The 18,737-nt window shown below is 35.0% G+C and overlaps 1 pseudogene; it reads right to left on the bottom strand.

Annotated features, from left to right (window-relative positions):
* Positions 1 to 7,187: 7,187 nt before the first annotated feature.
* LOC120274150 lies at positions 7,188 to 17,273 on the bottom strand (annotated as a pseudogene).
* Positions 17,274 to 18,737: the final 1,464 nt, after the last annotated feature.

Here is an 18,737-nt window from a genome sequence, read left to right as displayed (position 1 = left end):
TGATACTCTTTTATTAAACCAAAAAGGTAAATAAACAACAGATTTGATCAGATTTGAACGTTGACCAGTGAGCTGACCATAGATAGAAAGACAAAGCTTGATATTTCTAATAGTTCTTCTAGAAGCTTGGGAGATGAGGATTAAATCATCCGCATACATAAGATGATTAAACCAATAATCTTAGGAGCAATCATATAAAACATAAAAATGGAAAGAGACAAACGGATGAGAAGAAAGACTTCCATAAAGAGCAGAAAAACAATAAGACAAAGACACCATAGGTAAGGAAGAGCTAATCCCCCAATATCAACCCGTCCCTTCTTATGGGAGTTGTTAAGAGCTTACGGACTCTTTCTGACCAGAGACTTTCGTCTTTGTTTTTCTTGATATTGATCAAACATCATCAAGTCATCAACTTCATCTTCTTCATTAGACATTTCATCATCTTCGTCCACCAAAGAGTCAGATTCTTCCTCTTATTGCCACGACGAGACAAGAGCTTCAGAAACTTTATCCACTGCCATCATATAAGAGTTATTCATAACCCAAGAGGGTTCAGAAAGTATTTCCATAGGAGCAAGATGAAGGATAGAAGGTGGAGAACTAGCACGTTGGAAAAGAGGTGCTTTGCCTTTGTCTCAACGTGTATGAGAGAGAGAATCTTGTTGTGTATTTCCAACAAATTGTGTCTCAAGCACGTCTAGGGATGAGCTATTGGATGGTTCAACTTCCTGAGAAATCTCAAGGATTGTAGATTCAACAGTTGGATTCACAGCAGAGGGAAGGTAACTCATTGGAATCATATCAGATTTAAATTTTTCGGCGTGTGGGGTATAGGAAGAGACATGGCCACTCCTGCCGTGACCTCGAAAGCTGCCACATGTTCCTCGAGCAATTGTAGAATCATCCCAAATTAAGTTAGATGCATTCCCTATCTCGGCTGTTGCGTCCATAGTCATGTGGGTAGCACGTGTGCTAGCACCACGGCCACGACCACGACCACGACCACGTCCTCGCCAGCGTGGAGCCAACAACCATGAACCAAAGTCATTCTCAGGCAGAGGATTTGAGGTTTCAGGCAAAGGTGTCGAAGATGTCACTCCGGGACATATATTTATGGACTCTGAACCCATATCAACTGATTCTATACTCTGGTTCAATTTAACTGCCGACCTCCATGAATCACAGGGTGGTGGAGGAGATCATTCCTTTCCAAAAGCCAAGGATCAGGGACAAGAGCTTGAACCACGTCCAACAAGCCCATAAGTATAGTAGAAAGTCGAAAGCTTTTCATATAAAACCATCACAAAGATTTGATGAAGATCACCCCCAAGCTAGAAACCATGGCTTAAGGTTTGGAGAGGTATATTTCTAGACAAACTCGAGCAAATCTAGAGCTGGAAAGGAAATAAGTAAGATCATCAACCTTAAGAAGATTACCAATGTGAGAAGTAACAGATTCTAGGGTTTCAGCGTCCCAGGAATCAACAGGTAAATTGTGAAGTTTTAGCTAAATAACAATCGTGTTGAGCTTGGCAAAGGCTGGCTCAAAGAATGGTTGCCATGGCGATAGTTGAAGGATAATCCCATTAATATGCCAAGGACCTTCCACAATAATCCTTTGCAGAACCTCATAAGACGCATAGGGAATCAAAAGAAAACTGATAGGAAGATCAGAGATAGAAACTTCACCAATTTCCATCCATTTAGCCATCAGACTCATCTTCACTTGGTCAAATAAAGGTGGTTTACGGAAGAATTATCCATACAGAGAGTGTTGGAAGTGCAAATAGGCTCTGGCAAGAGAATCTTCATCTAACTGAACAAACTAGGAAGTAGAATTTTTGGTTTAGTCAAGAGCTGAGGGTTGTGAAGATGAGAGTTTTTAGTGGTACAAGCAACATTAGAAGCTATTTGAGCCCACGTCTGAGAAGGGGGAGGTTTGGAAATGGGAGAATGAACATTTCCCTTGCTTGCCATAGCAAGGGGGAGAAGAGAAGAGGAAAAGGAAAGAGAAACTTAGAGGGAAGAGGAACTCAGAGAAGAGAGGAACATGTCGCGTACTACCACCCCCGATTTCTCTCTGCGTCAACCTGAGGCTGAGGAAAATTTCCAAAGGTCGAGGCCGGTGTTGGGGACAAGATATAATTCTTCTTCTGGGCCGGGGAATATCTCCCCGTCCTGGCACCGAAATATTAAATATTTAATATATATATATATATATTATTTTTATGTTAGAAATATTTAAATAAAAATTGAAAAACTTATATATTTATTTAATTAGCAAATTATTAATAATTAAATAAATATTAATAAAAAAATAAAAAATAAAATTCTAAACTTATATTAAGTATATTGCATTTTTAAATTTTTTTTTAAAATTTTGCAAATAATTTATTAAATCACTAATAAAGAGTTAGGGTCCTATTGTGTATTTTTACTTTATTAATGGCAGATCTTTATTTGTATTGTTCTTGATATTTAGGATTTAATTGCGTATTTTTCTTCTTATTCAATTATGGCCTTCAACATGTACATTATATGATGATTGTGTGTATTGGTATTTGTCTTGCTAATTGTGTATATTTACTTCGCATTCAATTATTTATAATGTAATAATGTTGGCCCAATGGGTCTTTAACATATATATCATATGATGATTGTGTATGATGGTCTTTGGTGTTGCGTCTTTAACATGTATATTATATGATGACTGTGTATGTTGGTCTTTAGTGTTGGGTCTTTAACATATATGTTATATGATGATTGTGTATGTTGGTCTTTGGTGTTGGGTCTTTAACATGTCAACTACTCATTTTTGTAAATGAGTTTCTCAATTATCAAATACTTTTATGATATTTTTAGCAAATATTATATAAATTTTATTTGAAATAATAATAATATTTAATTTTATTAATCGGGGCTGGGAATCCCCAAATCCAAAAAAATGCCCACACGGATGGAAAAAAGAGTAATGATATTTTTACCGAATAGGTTTCCCGAATGACATAGCTGCCAAGTTGGCATCTCCATCATCATCCACGTTATTCTTTCTTTTAAAAAAAAAAATTCTCTTTATTATCTAAATTCTAAATTTAAACCTTTAATCATAAACCAAAAACCTCCTTAATAGGGGTTTGTGATTTACAATTTAGAGTTTAGGGATGGGGATTTAGGATTTAGGGTTTTGAGTTTTGGATTTAGGTTTTAGGGTTTAGTATTTATTATTTAGGATTTAAATTTTTGGATTTTGGGGTATATGATTTTTACCATTTTTTAATTTTAGATATGGTATAATTTGTTTAAAATTTTAAGAATTTAGGAATTTTTAAAGTTTAAATATGAATTGATATGACAAAGAATAACGTCGATGACAAGTTGCCATACATGTCATGCGGAAAATCTTCAGTAAATTTATTTGATAAAAATAGCATCACTAAAAAAAATTCCCCGAACCGGGTCAAAAATCGTCCTTTAAATTCGAGGCCAGGGCTAAGAAATGTATCTCCACTGAATCCTTGCCTTATTAATATCCCAAGTATGGTGGTTATTATATTGTAATAAAAAGATGTTATTGAGATCTCAATAATGCTGTATTCACGACAAACACTTTTGTCAATTATACATGTGAAATTAAAAAACAGTAGTGAAGATATTTTGTAAAATATGAAAAATTATTAATGAGAAGTTTTATTTTTTTATTATTTTTTTTGGACGAAACACTTGGGAGACAAATGTGAAATCTTTTATTCAAGTTTTTTAAAATATATAAGCTTAAGAGTAATATAGGTTTTTTTTGCATTAAATGGGTTTTCCTTTTTGTTCTTAACTCTTTGAAAATAATATTAAAACCCAGAAATTATTATTAATAATAATCAGTTTTTAATATCTTGGATAGGATAATGGTCCGTTCGTATTCTTAGGTAGGGTGGAAGTCTATAATACTTTTTAAAATGTTTATATATGAATTCTCTTTTAATAAATTATTTATAAACATTTCTCATTTATCAATGATTATATCATAATATTCATTTTATTAAAAGTTTATATAAAAGGTATAAACAGATTAATCATTTCTCAGCTTCCCTTCATTGAGGTTGAAAAATTGAAAAATATTTGTTACTTTATATTTTACAAAAGTATTAATTTTTCAAAGTATTAAAGGTATAAAGGTCATACTTAACTATCAAATTTGTAAGAAAATCAAGGGTTTTAATAAAAGTATTGATTTCTATAAGAGTATTCAATGTTTTTCCGTTATACGTTTGGATTACCTAATGAGAATAGAGGAGGATGGGATAATGATTAGGGGAGATGAGAATGGATACGGGATGGGAATAAAAAAAGTGTTTGGTTAGAAGGAGAACTCATTGAGAATGAGAAAGTAGAAGAGTAATTTACTGGGAATTCAAAAAATAATGAAATGATATCATTTAAAATTACTTTCATGTCCTTAATTAATATAAGGAAATTAAAATTTAAAGTTTATAAAATATTTTAAATAAATTTTAATTATTATAATTATTGTTTAAGTTACTTATTTTATTTAATTAAATATATTACTAGAGACAAAAATATCATTTAAATTTAACTATTAGGGTTAAATATATAAATTAAGTAATCAATGTTAATTATATCAATAGTTATAATTATTATAATTTTATGTTTACATTTATGATTTATATTTGAAATAAGTATTTATTTAACATAATTATTATATGATTATTATAATTAGATATTAATTATTTTGATGTTAATACATTTATATTTATTTAATATATTTTATATATTAAATAAATATATAAATTAAGGTGGTTTATATATGGGTCATTTGTGCATTTGGGATGGGCAAAAGGGTAATTGTGAGACAAAGTAATGGGCATTCCCCCAACATAAGGGGAATGATCCATACATCATGATCTACAACTTCCAGTTGTATCAAATGACTCCAAAAAGTCCCATCATTGATCTTTGGCACTGCAGAAATTAGCAACCTAGACAACAAACCAAAGTGGGCACAAGTGGATGAGCAAGCAAGAACTTTTTCTTAATTAGATAGCAAAAAAACTCACAGATCAATTGTGTAACTAGAAAATAATTAGGATGACATGCCTTAAAAGAACTTAACAATTCACTTCCCCGTCCACCATCTGCCGCCTTTGTTACAACTTTCGCAGCTATCTCAAGATTTTGAGGTAAATCTCAAGAATTTTATCAATATCCATACTCTCGAGTCTCCCCTTGCTTTCTTAGTCGTTCTTTTCGTCCTTAAAAGACTCCTCCGCCACAAATCTCAATATTGCAGAAAGCTCGTTCTAGAATCACCAAAGCAAAAAATGAAGAAGCTGGTAGCACACAGATACTGAAAGGAAGTATTGCTTAAAATATAAAAATAATAATAAAAATAAATAAATATATTTGGCATGTTGTATGTTACATCTGATACATATAAAACTTGTAGGAATACCTAAGTTCATGCCTGATGGAAGTCCAAATAACTTTGCAAAATGGTTTTCATAATATCACTATATTCACCACATTTACTCCTTTATTTGTCAGAGAAAATATTAAAGTGAAAAAAGAAAAGCACCTTATCAAACATTGAATTCCCCTTAGTTTCTTTCTTCTCCAGCCTGCCTTCCGCATTGAGCTCTCAGCTCTTGAATGACCAGGGGATCAAGAACCTAGAAACATTAAACAATAACTACGTAAAGAGAAAGAACATACATTCTTAAAGACACTTTAAAAGTAAATGATTAAATGGAAGAAATACTGTGAAGCATGGACACGGGTACGGGGATATGACACGACACGAACACGAACACGAACACAGCGATACAGTAATTTCTAAAAATTAAAGACACGGGTACCGCGGGACATGTCAATATATATATATATATATATTTAATGTAAAATACTCATTATAAATATAAATAATTATATTTATTGTTTAAATATAAATAAATTTTATAGTAAATCTATTGCAATTATGCTAAAGAAAAAGTCTTCAACATTGACATAACAATAGTAAATACACTAATATAAAAAAAACACTTCCTTCATGTTAAATTGAAAAATAAATAACGATATAATATAATATAATGTATAATTATAATAATATTAAATTTGTAATTTAAATTTGATATTTCAGTTTATAATATCTTATAATAATATTTAAAAAGATTAAATTGCAAATGAGTCTAAACAAATTTTTTTTAAAAAAATAATAACTGAACGGTTAGGAATCAGGATTGATGTTTGTGGAGAAACCCTAGATCTTAAAAGGCCTGGAAGCCTATCAGCCAACTAATCTCTCCTTCTCTCCAACCCTCGTCACCTACCCGCGTGGCGCCTCTCCTCCACCGGACCACCTCTCTAGCCCTCTTCATCTCCGCGCGCAGCACCTCTCCTCCATCTCTCTAGCCCTCGTCACCTCCGCGCGTAGATCCTCATAAAGCCCCTCCCTCAAACTCTCACAGTTGCCACCTCTATCATCATGCGCAACACCCCTTTTCTCTCCACCTCTCATCACCTCAATTTCATCCTGTTACAAGTCTCATGCCAGTAAAAATCTAATCCCGAACCTCTGCAACCTAAGGTTAGACGAAGCTTCGCCACCAAAAATTTAGTTCGGCCATATCTAGGCATGTCGAGAGGTGTCCAATCGTATGAGAGGGTGTCGGATACGGTGTCTGACCATGTCAACAGTGTATCCGTGTCGAACACCGGCACGACACCTGTACGTCGACAGTTTTGCCGTGTCCGTGCTTCCCATAAAAAAAAATAAATACCATATTTTTCTTTGCACGCTCCAGGATATCTTCTTCAACACTTTTGCTAGTAACAAATCGATACATATATTCACAGCTTCTTATTGTCCAACCCTATGAGCTCTACTCATTGCCTAATCATCAAGTAGAAAGACTATTGCTATAACCAAGCATCTGAGGATCAACTCTAAGCAATGCAGACTGACACACCCAAAATAATGATTACGTTGAACAATATACACAACAAATCTAACCTGCAAGTCATTTTGGGGATTCCAGTCTGAATCAAATATTATCACAGTATCAGCAGGAGCAAGATTTATACCAAGACCACCAGCACATGTTGAAAGGAAAAAACAAAAAATCGTCGCCTCTGGGTGCATTAAAATGCTCCATAGCCTGATGAAAAAGATCAGCTTAGGTACTGCCATGAAGCATCTGCAATTGAAATCCTCGAAGGGATAAGTACTCAGCGAGTATATCCAACATCCTTACCATTTGCAAGGATGGATTATCATAAAGTTAGTTTAATTGCTTTGCATCTTCATTATGAGATATGCTCTATACATGAAAAAATAATAAAAATTAAGGTCTAAGATTCCTAAAACCCCAAAAAAATTACAGTCAATTAAGAATAAACACAATATAGATAGTAATTCCAACTAATAATTAGGCTTGACAAAATAACTTATAAATAAGAAAAACATAATGATAATTTCAAATATGCTAGTTCTTTTCCAAGTAGACCTCTTAAATTCCTACCTAAAAATTTCCCTTGAAGCCCTAAACTTGTCCCCGATTCTTTCATAGGCCTGACCTTCTACATACTAAAGACAATGATTTTTTCTTAAATCACATTTTTAGAGCATAGACACTCTGGACTCGTTTAGAATCTTAGATGCTAGTGGCCATAGCTAATATCTAAAATTGCTTACATTTTGATAATTTCGTGTCAATTTGACCGAACTAATCTAATAAGTTTCTTTCTGAGACATGATGAGGAGACAGTGGCACCTTGATAAAAGATAATCTTATGCCACATTGATGAGAAAAGCATGCCAACATTGTAACATTCTAGTATCTATCTGTCACGCCCCGAACCCGGTGCACTGACAAATGGCCGCAAACCCACAGGACTGGGCCTAGTGGACCTACAAGGCCTAAAAGCCTAAACACAGACTGGGAAGTAGAAGATAAACTGACAGAAATACAAAATACGAGTACAACTTAAGGTTTACAACCAATTTTGAATACAAAGCAAATAAAATACAGAATGACCTACAAGGAGGTTCTTATACAACCATACAACTGATATAAAGACATAAAACACGACTCCAAAGGAAGGCATCTACTGGAAGCCTTCTAAGATTCTTGGGTCTACTGCTCCTGATATGAAAAGGATTTAATATAAATCCATGATCTCACTAGCCCAGTAAGTAATCCAAAAACAAACTGAAAGCAAAAGTTCAAGTCTAAAACTTGCATAAAAATTAATAATACAAAATAGTATAAACAAAACCAAAGGGTAAAGCATAAAATAACATATTCCACAGCATGTCTCCAAATTTACTGTAAATTTCATAGGCCATTTGTTTATTCTCGATGACCTGAGCTAGAATGACAGAAGTCATTTATTAACTTTTGGTGACCCGAGACTGAATATCAGGTGGCCGTTGATTATTTCACTGAACGGACACAGTGCGAAATTGCAGTCTCATTTTTCCAAAATTTCTTGTCGACAAGGTCAAGGTTTGACCCCCCACTGATGGAGTTGCATATCGCTCATTTGGAGACCAAAATATTCAGACAACTTTTAAAGCCAAGAATACAGAATATTCACAAGTATCATCCAAAAATTCATGTAATAATATAAGGTAAATACATAAATGAATAATAAATAATTAAATAATTAATCAAATGCAAAAGAATATACCAACTTTTCTGAACCTTAGCCTGGTTCTCATTTTGAAAAGATAGTAACAACCATTTTACAATTATTTTGCCAAAAACAAATTCATGTAATAACAAAAAAGCAATTAAATAAATACAATAAACTAAAATAAGAAAAACAAACCAGGAGCATATAAGCTTTTCAAACTTGATTTCCACTTTGAAGAAACAAAATAAAATTTCAAAAGTAATTACATTGCATAATTTCATGGAAAGGAAAAATAATAATAATAATATAACCCATCACTCAAATTTAACAAAGGCTTGAAGGGATCAAATATTGGTAGGCTGAAATTAGATATATTAATATACAAAATTTCTTAAAGATGGAAAATAAACATATAGAAACATTTGCAAGTAACAATAGAATGATTCCACTTGAGTTTAAGAATTACCAACTAAACATAATTCATAAAAATAAGATGATATAAACTTCCAAAATAAGATGACACTCTCAAACCAATAATTATAAGGAATAGCTTGAAATAAATTTATGAAATTTTATAAGAATAAACAAAATAAATACAAAGGTTTGAGGGGATTACTTACTTGATGATCTTCTAATTCCAATAGAAATCCAAGGTTATCTTCTCAAGGTGGTCCTATAACCCAAGGGGAGAACCAAACCAAATGGACATGAATACTTGGAAGAGTTCAAGCACAAAGGCTAAAGATATGCTAGTCTAAAATACCAACACTCTACAACAAAGCATGGTCTTTCTAACCACAAATTAGAACTCAAAGATCCAAAGGAAGCAACAAAACCAAAGCATCAAAAGCTATAATTAACTGAACACAACTCAAGCTCTACCAACGTAGTGGTTTAACTATGCCAATACATACATAATTTCACATTATCACAACTAGGATGCAGGCCACTTAAGAGCTATTGTAATGCCCACATGCACACATATTAAATAAATATAATCTATATATATAAGGGCAGGTATATGCAAGCAAAACCCATACACCAATGCATGGATCATGGAAGCTAACATTCAAGGGTGTAAACATATGGTTTCATGCAAATGAGAACATGGTTTCCTACACATGTATGAGTGATTTTAAACATATATGTATATATATGGAGGTGGTTCCATGCATGTGAGTATATGTGTACATTCAAGGCCATGAACTACAATTAATCACTAGACACCAAGGTGTTTTTCAGCATAAAGAAGATAGTGTTTCATGCATGAACAAGTTCAAACAAAAACCATCAAAGAGTGCAGCTTTTCAAGAAAAAAAAGCATAAATACCAACAAGGTGAGTGTACACAAAGGCTAAAGATAGCTAACATGAACAAGCTTTGCACTAAGATCATCACCCACTAATGTCATGCAACTAAAAGCTTCCAAACATGCTTCACACCTGAATTTAGTCTACAAACATGCTATAAACTTGATTCAAGAAACTTTCTTATACTAATCAAGCACCAACTCTACCACCAACAAGAGAGCAAGACACCTACCTAGACTTCGGGAGAGCACCGGAGGTTCATTGATCTCCTTAGCCTTGTCTCCGGCCGTCAAGATCTCCGATAGAAGTATGAGCTCCGATGATGGTACTAACTTCTCCTCAACTTTCCCATGAGAGCAAGGTGGAGTGGGAGAATGAAGAAGAGAGGATGGAGAAGAAGGATGCTCAAAGGAGGTAAAGGCTTGGTTGACAGCAAACAAGGATGGGATGGGAGTCCGGGAATCCCTCCGGAATTTCCTTTCTTCACAAAACTCTCCCAGCAAGGTGACAAGAAGAAGAAGAAGGGATTAAGGGACAAAACTAAAAGCTTAGCAACCTAACTAGGCTTTAATGAAAAGGGGCATGTCCACAAATGTTGGCGGGGTCCACACTATCGCCAAGTGCTTATTGACATTTCCCTCCGGAAATAAGAAAAACATTGCATATAACTGAAACATTTGATACCATATTTAAATGCTTAACAAAAGTCTATGTTTGTAAAAAATGTGATATCTTAACAAAATTCCATGCCCATATTGCATGAATTAGCAAAATGGTAATCTTTATGGTAGTTATGGCGTTGCACTACCACCAGTACTCAGGGTACATAATGTAACCTAGAAGCTCCTTCATCCTCTGATAAAACAGGTTATGTCTAGAATCCAACTATCATGTTCACCTCAAAGTTCTCCATCTTTGGTTTGAAAATGAAAGAAGCATCATGAAGTGATCATTAGCAGTATAATTTAGATATCAAAATTTCAACAAGGCTGAATTACTTATCAGAACGATGTATGCAATAATAAATAAATAAATAAATAAATAAATAAGCTAACAAGAATTGGCAATGACTAGAGAAGCAACATCACCTACTTACAGGGTTTCAATGGAAATGAGTACAAATAAAAACAAAAAGGACAAGTTATGGCCACAATAATTGAAGAAACAACGATAGCTTGTGCTTTTTTGGGGTACAATCATAAATAGCAACCTTCCAACTACAAAGTGTTAAGCATCTCAAAAAAATCTATGCATGCTAGCTTAACCTTGAATTTTGGAGTTGGAATTGAATCATAAACTTATGAAAGAAACATGACATAGCATGGGCATAGTACAATGCCAAAGCTAGGTTTTGAAATATGAAAAAAAGATGCATAGTTGCATGAATCTATATGCTTTTATGTCAAAATGATATATATGTATATATATATGAACTAGAATGTGCTTATAATATGGAAAGATTTATAGGAGCCAAGAGAATTATCTAAACAATTGCTAGGATCCTTATTCCCATGGCAACATAACCTCATTCCTAGTCTTGCATTTTTAATAAAATATACCAAAGTTGCATATGTTATTAGGATACTGGTCATGTTTCCTCTACAAACAAAATTATGTGCAATATCTGAAAAGGCAAATATATCCAAGAAAATGACTGAAGGGCAATAATACTTAATATAACATCGATTGATCTAGGTCCAACATATTTTTTATATTAATCAGACTGTTTATACAGAAAAATATAACAATTATTTCCCTACGCTCCTATATGTGAATCAAGATGAGAAGCTCTCCAATCTAGATTACAGGATTCCTAAATTTTACTATATTATTGTAGTAGTATTTGTATTTAGAAAGAACATGAAACCTAAGAAAATATGAGAACACGATGATTTGTCTCTTGCAACTGAATCAGTAGTTTGTCAAGGATTACTAGCTTCCCACTGCTCAATACTATGTTAGCAACTTTATTACTATCACTTGTGCTAGTATCTCAACCATAACCATGATCTGCACTTTCAAATAAGAAAGGATGATTGCGGCATTTCTTCAACTCAACAACAATATTTAAGAGCGAAACCTGCATTTTAAATCAACCAACAGCTCAGTATCCACATGTTGTTAAGCATATATAAGTTCATCAAGCGTAGGAACACCTAAAATAATTTTAACCATTTAATCATTACAAGAAAGAAGCACCATTTGATAGGCCTATTCCTGTTCAAAGTGTTGAGAAAGGGATAAGAGGACAAGAGTTCTCTGATAACAAACACTAGAAAGAGTTGCAGGCTTATATTTAAAGATAGATTTGAACATACATATATATCAAAACATAATATCAAAAGACATACTAGGACACCTAGTACATGCTCAACATTGTCTCCCAATGCTTGTACGAGCCTTTTACCCATAACTCTTTGCACATACTTCATCTTGAGAGCATACTGAGATAGATCTTCATCATGGTCACAAGATACTGACCATTCTTCTCATGTTATCATAGCAGCTTTTTCCATGCTTCAGTCCACGGTCTTCAGTCAACTGTAACAAATTCCCCCTTGATTGAAGATTGCAAACACCTAGGAGTTTCATCAAAACATCATGCTTCTTTGTAGTCAAGGCTTTAGTTAGCAAATCAGCCTGTTCATCTTTAGTACTGCAATGTTTCACATCAATCGTTCCTTCACTAATAAGTGTTCGAATGAAGTGATACTTGATGTCAATGTGCTTTGTTCTTCCATGATGCTGAGGATTTCTTGCAATAGCTTTCTCAGACTTGTTATCGCACCAGATAACATTTGCACTATGTGCATTCATCTCACTATCCTTCATGAGTTTCCTGAGCCATAAGCATTGGCATGCAGCTGAGGCCATTGCCATGTACTCAGCCTCGGTTGTAGACAGTGTGATCACATCTTGCCTCTTGGACATCCATGTAATTGCTCCAGTTCCCAAATTAAAGATGACTTAAGAGGTGATTCTTCTATCATCCACGTTGCCTCCCCAATCACTTTCACAGAAGCTTTCCAGTTTGCATTCAATAGCATGTGTGTAATGAACTCCAAAGTCAATTATACTTGCAGGATACCTGAGAACCCGTTTCACAGCTCCTGCATGGATATTAGAGGATTTGTTCATAAATTAGGACAACACACCTACTGAGTGTGCGATGTCGGGTCGTGTGTGGATCAAATAAATCAACTTACCCACTAGACTCCTATATCTTTCTCCCTCTGTATCTCCTGAGCCATCATCCTTTTTGAATTTTTCATTTGAGCACATGGGTGTTGAATATGGTTTACAATTCAGCATGTTAAACTTCTTCAATAGCTCTTGAGTATACTTCCTCTGTGAGATGAATACAACCTTTTCATCTTGTATAACTTCAACACCTAGGAAGTAGTCTAGTAGTCCGAGATCTGTTATATCGAATTGCTTCTTTATTCCAAGCTTGAATTCAGTAATGAAGTCAACAAATAAACTCAAGCATACTATGTCATCTACATAGATGCCCACTAGAAGAATATCTCCATTCTTCTCATTCTTTTATACAATGTGTGTTCATTCTCACTTCTCTTGAAACCCTAGTGGAGCCTGCTTCAATCCATACAAGGCCTTATAAAGCTTGTACACCATGCCTTTCTTTCCTTAAATCTGAAGACCAATCAGTTGTTCCACGAATACCTCTTCAATAATCTCACCATTAAGGAATGTTGATTTTACATCCAAATGATATAAACCCCAACCTCTTTGAGCAGCAAGTGCAAATAGGGAATGCACAGTTTCCATAAGGGCTACGGGTGCATATACTTCTTCTACATCAATTCCCAACTGCTGTATGTAGCCCTTTGGTACAATCCTGGCCTTGTGCTTAAGGATGTCTCCATTGAACTAGAACTTCGTCTTGAAGATCCACTTCAACCTAGTGATCTTCTTGTCTGTTGGCCGATCCACCAATTGCCATATCTCATTGCGCTAAATTGAATTCATTTTATCGTCCATAGCATCCTGCCAATGTTTACACTTCATCACTTCTTCATATGACAATGGACCAATGACATTCAAAGCAAAAGAACAGGTATTATAGATGTCACTTAGCTGGCGCGTTTTGAGTGGAGATGAGTCATCTGATGAGTCTTCTGTTAATGCACCAATGTGACTTATTGGGCTTTGAAAGTTGCGTCCTTGATTCTCTTAATCAGAGGATATATGTGGCCTACCATCTTGTAATTCAGTACCATTTGCTTCACTTCGTGTTCATCAAGAAACATTATGTCCCAGATCAACTATGTAGGAGTGTTTATCATAGTCTTCCAGTCCCCATGTTCATCCTCTCTGAACACCACGTCACAATTTAAGACCATTTTGCATGTGATGGGATTGTAGACTTTGTAGGTTTTAGTTTGTAGGCAGTAACCAACAAAAATTTCCATTTCTGATTTGCTTTCAAGTTTCATTCTCTTCTGCGATGGGACTTGAGTGAAAGCCAAGCATCCAAACACTTTCAAATGCTTCACGTTTGTCTTGACTCCAGTCCACAGCTCATAGGGGGTTGAATTATATATCACCTTCATTAGTGAGATGTTGATTAAGTATACAGCTGCCGCTGTAGCCTCTGCCCATAATGCAATACGAAGACCACTACTTTTTAGCAAGCACCTGATCTTCTCCACCACAACTCGATATTTCCTCTCTACGGTCCCATTATACTGGGGTGTATATAGAAGAGTCAACTCACGCTGAATTCCCAACTTCTCACAGTATTCGTTGAACTCTTTTGATAAAAATTCACCACCTCTGTCAGAGCGGATGATTTTGATTTTATCTTTGGTCTACCTCTCCACATGAGCCTGAAATTTCAAAAAAGTTTCAAAGGCTTAACCTTTTGACTGGAGAAAATGAATCCACGTTATCCTGGAGAAGTTGTCCACCAATAGGAAGATGTATCTGTTGCCACCCAGCGACTTGGCATGCATTGGTTAACAAAGATCAAGATGGACATGTTGTAGCTGTTCAGTGGCTTTCCGGGTTTCAACTGATGAAAATGGAGCACGTGTATACTTTCCAAAAACACACGAGTCACACGAATCCAATTGATAAATGCTTGGAAGCCCCGTCACAAGATCTCTTGTCTTCAGCGCTTTCAAGCTTTGATGGTTTAAGTGGCCATAGCGCTGATGCCACATCATCATTTTAGTCAATTTTTTTTCAGCTATGTTGACTTCCCCACAGCCTGGAAACCTCAATGAAAACATATTGTTATCCGTTTGTCTCATCTTCATCATGAGCTTGCCTGAGTTTTCCTTGGTGATGGAGCATGCATCTCCTTCAAACACTATAGAGAATCCTCTAGAAAGCAGCTGACTAATGCTCAGAAGATTGTGAGCGAAACCAGGGATGAATTGCACATCATGGAGGACCTTCACTCATCCTTCTTTAGCGATGATGACCACTGAGCCTTTCCCCTCTACTGTAATCTCCTTAACGTCCCCCAAATGCACCTTGTGCTTCTAAGACTCATCAAGTTTAGTGAATAAGCTTTTTTCACCAGTCATATGATTAGAACACCCATTGTCGATGATCCACACAGAACTCGCCGGACTTTCTCCTGCACAGTGAGCCAGAAATATATTTCTTACCTCCTTCTCCTTTTCTTCTACAACCCGAGAGGTTTCCCCTTTCTCTATTGGCTTCTTCCTCTATTATTAGTGAGCTTTGATGTGTCTGAATTGCTTACAATGATGGCATTGAATATTACTCTTGTACATTCTTTGCTCTCCACCATGTTGTTGCTTATGTTCTGCTCCTTTACCTCTTCCTCTCCCTCATCCAGAACCTCTGAACGAGCTTCTTCCTCTACCTCTCAATGGAGTGCGATCAACTTCCTTTGATGATAACAAGGGCTCTGATCTTATGTGAAGAACCTTTTCCTCAACTTGATCAGCTTGATTGATCAGTCTTGCTTTATGAGCTTTCAGAGATCTAGTAAGAACATCCAAGGTCAGCTTAGTAATATCCTTAAACTCTTCTATCACCATCACTACATGATTAAACTTGGCCCCCATGCTTCTCAGCACCTTCCCGACCACCATAGCTTCAGAGATAGTGTCTTCAAGCCTTTTCATTTGGTTCGCTATCCCTTCAACACGAGTAATAAATTCTTTGACACTCTCATTATTCTTAATCTTGAGATTTTCAAAACCTTGTTGTAGTTCTTGCAACTTTACTACCGTCAGCTTGGGGTTATCTTCATAATGCCATTTCAGACGATCCCAAGCTGCTTTCACTGTCTCAGCTGCCTTTATGCGAGAGAACAACTTGCGGTTCAGGGATTGCTGGATCAAGTAGAGGGCCTTTGAGTCTCTCTTCTTGTACTCCTTCATCCTTGCCTCATCCTCACCTTCAGGGATTCCCTTCTCAATCAAATCCCATAGATCTTGAGAATGAAACAGTATTCTCATCATGATGCTCCAAGGTCCACAGTCTTCACCATTGAACACCGGTAAAGGAGGCATATATACCATTTGTAGCCATACTTGTAGCTTTAGGACACATACAAGAGGTAGAATAGCACACACAAGTGGATCGAATAACTAGCTCTAATACCACTGTTCAAAGTGTTAAGAAAGGGATAAAAGAACAAGAGTTCTCTGATAACAAACACTAGAAAGAGTTGCAGGCTTATATTCAAAGATAGATCAAAACAACATATATATCAAAACATAATATCAAAAGACATACAAGGACACCTAGTACATTCTCGGCATTGTCTCCCAATGCTTGTACGAGCCTTTTACCCATAATTCTGTGCACATACTTAGTCTTGAGAGCATACTGAGATAAATCTTCATCATGGTCACAAGATACTGACCATTCTTCTCATGTTATCATAACAGCTTCAATCATGCTTCAGTCAACGGTCTTCAGTCAACTGTAACAATTCCATGCATTAGACAATAGTGTTGGTTGTAGAGTTGATTACACTTGAATCAGTACATGATGAAAAGTACATAAAAGATGATGGAAAACATCAACAGAGTATCAACAGTAAGTATACAAACCTGATTCCCACAAACCCCTTTGTTTAGACTACAGAAATTGCGCTCCAAAATCCATTTGTAATACCTAACAAGTTCAAATTAAAGCTTATGTTAAACTGTAAAAAAAAAGGATTAAAACAGACATTTAAAAAAGATTAAGTACTTACTGTTTCTGAATAGGAGACATTTCTACCCTAAGAATTTGTTCAATTTTTAGATGGGGATTTTCCACATCCTTTATGACTCTTCAAAGAATGTGAGGCCTCAATTCTTTGTGAAGTAATAGATAAACAGTAGGTAATGCATTTTAGTTTGAAAATGAGAGTGGGAAAAAATAATACAAAAATGAGCAACTAAAGAAAATATACCTCAATTTCATTAAAAGAACTAAGGTTTTTGTATCTTTCTACAAAGTCGTCCTTATTGATGAACTTCTCACGATCAAGAAAATGAAGCAAAAGCCCTATTTATAACATCATAAACAAACCATGAGCTAGGTATTTTCACTCCCAAGTGTGTGATGAACATACAAAAGCATCATCATACTAGCAGTGACTGTGAAGTTCAAACTAGAAAATGTTAGCAGAAATATATATACATATGTATAGCCAAATATGTGAATACCATCTCAGATGTCTAATATGAAGATTATATTTTCATTGAAAGGAATAAACCTAAGTTCATGAAGCCACTCGTAGGAGGAAAAAAAGAAATTGCAATTGCAACTTGTATAATTTATGTTGATGATCTAGTATGAGTGAACCTTAAGCATGGCTAAGTGATTCTTACAGAGTACAACATCATGATTATAGACCAAATAGTAAAAAATGAATTTTGATGGTTATAAGCCTAATTATAACAGTGAGAAGGATTGTACTTCCCTTTTCTTTATTATAAAAATGGTTTCGAGCTGAGCTAACAAGGCATCAATAAGTGGACTGTAAATGAAAAATTTTCTGTCATCTAATGATATTGATCACTGCAGGAGAAAAAGAAGTTCCATGACAAGCATTGAAATGTAGCAAAACATAGACAAGAGTCAACAAGGTGCTTCACCAAATGACACATAACAGAAGATTCAATATAAGCAGCTAATTTAAGTGTTGAACTTCACAGATTTTCAAAATAAGAGAGACAACTATTTTGACCCTATTATAAACAGTCCTTCTATCCTCACCATCACTTATCTCTGATCTCCATAAAATGGTACTATAATGGTATAACCAAGAATATGACCTGAATATTTAGCCACTCTGGCAAGATTTCCTTAGGACATTCAAGTTGAAATTCAATTACAACTAGACTCAACCAGCCCAAATCATCAATAGTGCCACTTATAAATATATTACATGCACCTGCTTGAATCCATGTTACTGAATGAACAATAATAATATGGACACAAAATAAAGGTTTGCTTCCAAGATATAGTACAGGCAAAACTAACCATATGAAAGCAATTTCGGCTGGGTGGTAAACAAAACATAAAAATATTATGCAAATATGGCCAAAACATTTTGCATCACATGGGCTTGATATTCACACATATAATAAGAAAGAACCATACCATAACTCTTCAGCACTATTCTGCAATGGAGTACCAGTATAAGAAGCTTGTTTTTGGTACTGAATTCTTGAAAGAAGATCATATTTCATTCAGACCATAAGCAAATAGAATGACTTGGAAGTTAGATTACATGGCACAAAATCAAATTCCAGACAAAATTATTGGAACCAATAT

This window comes from Dioscorea cayenensis, chromosome 12, assembly GCF_009730915.1.
Source record: "Dioscorea cayenensis subsp. rotundata cultivar TDr96_F1 chromosome 12, TDr96_F1_v2_PseudoChromosome.rev07_lg8_w22 25.fasta, whole genome shotgun sequence".
NCBI lineage: Eukaryota > Viridiplantae > Streptophyta > Magnoliopsida > Dioscoreales > Dioscoreaceae > Dioscorea > Dioscorea cayenensis.
The sequence above is the reverse complement of the archived record's forward strand: the minus strand, read 5'-3'. Positions and strand labels throughout refer to the sequence as shown.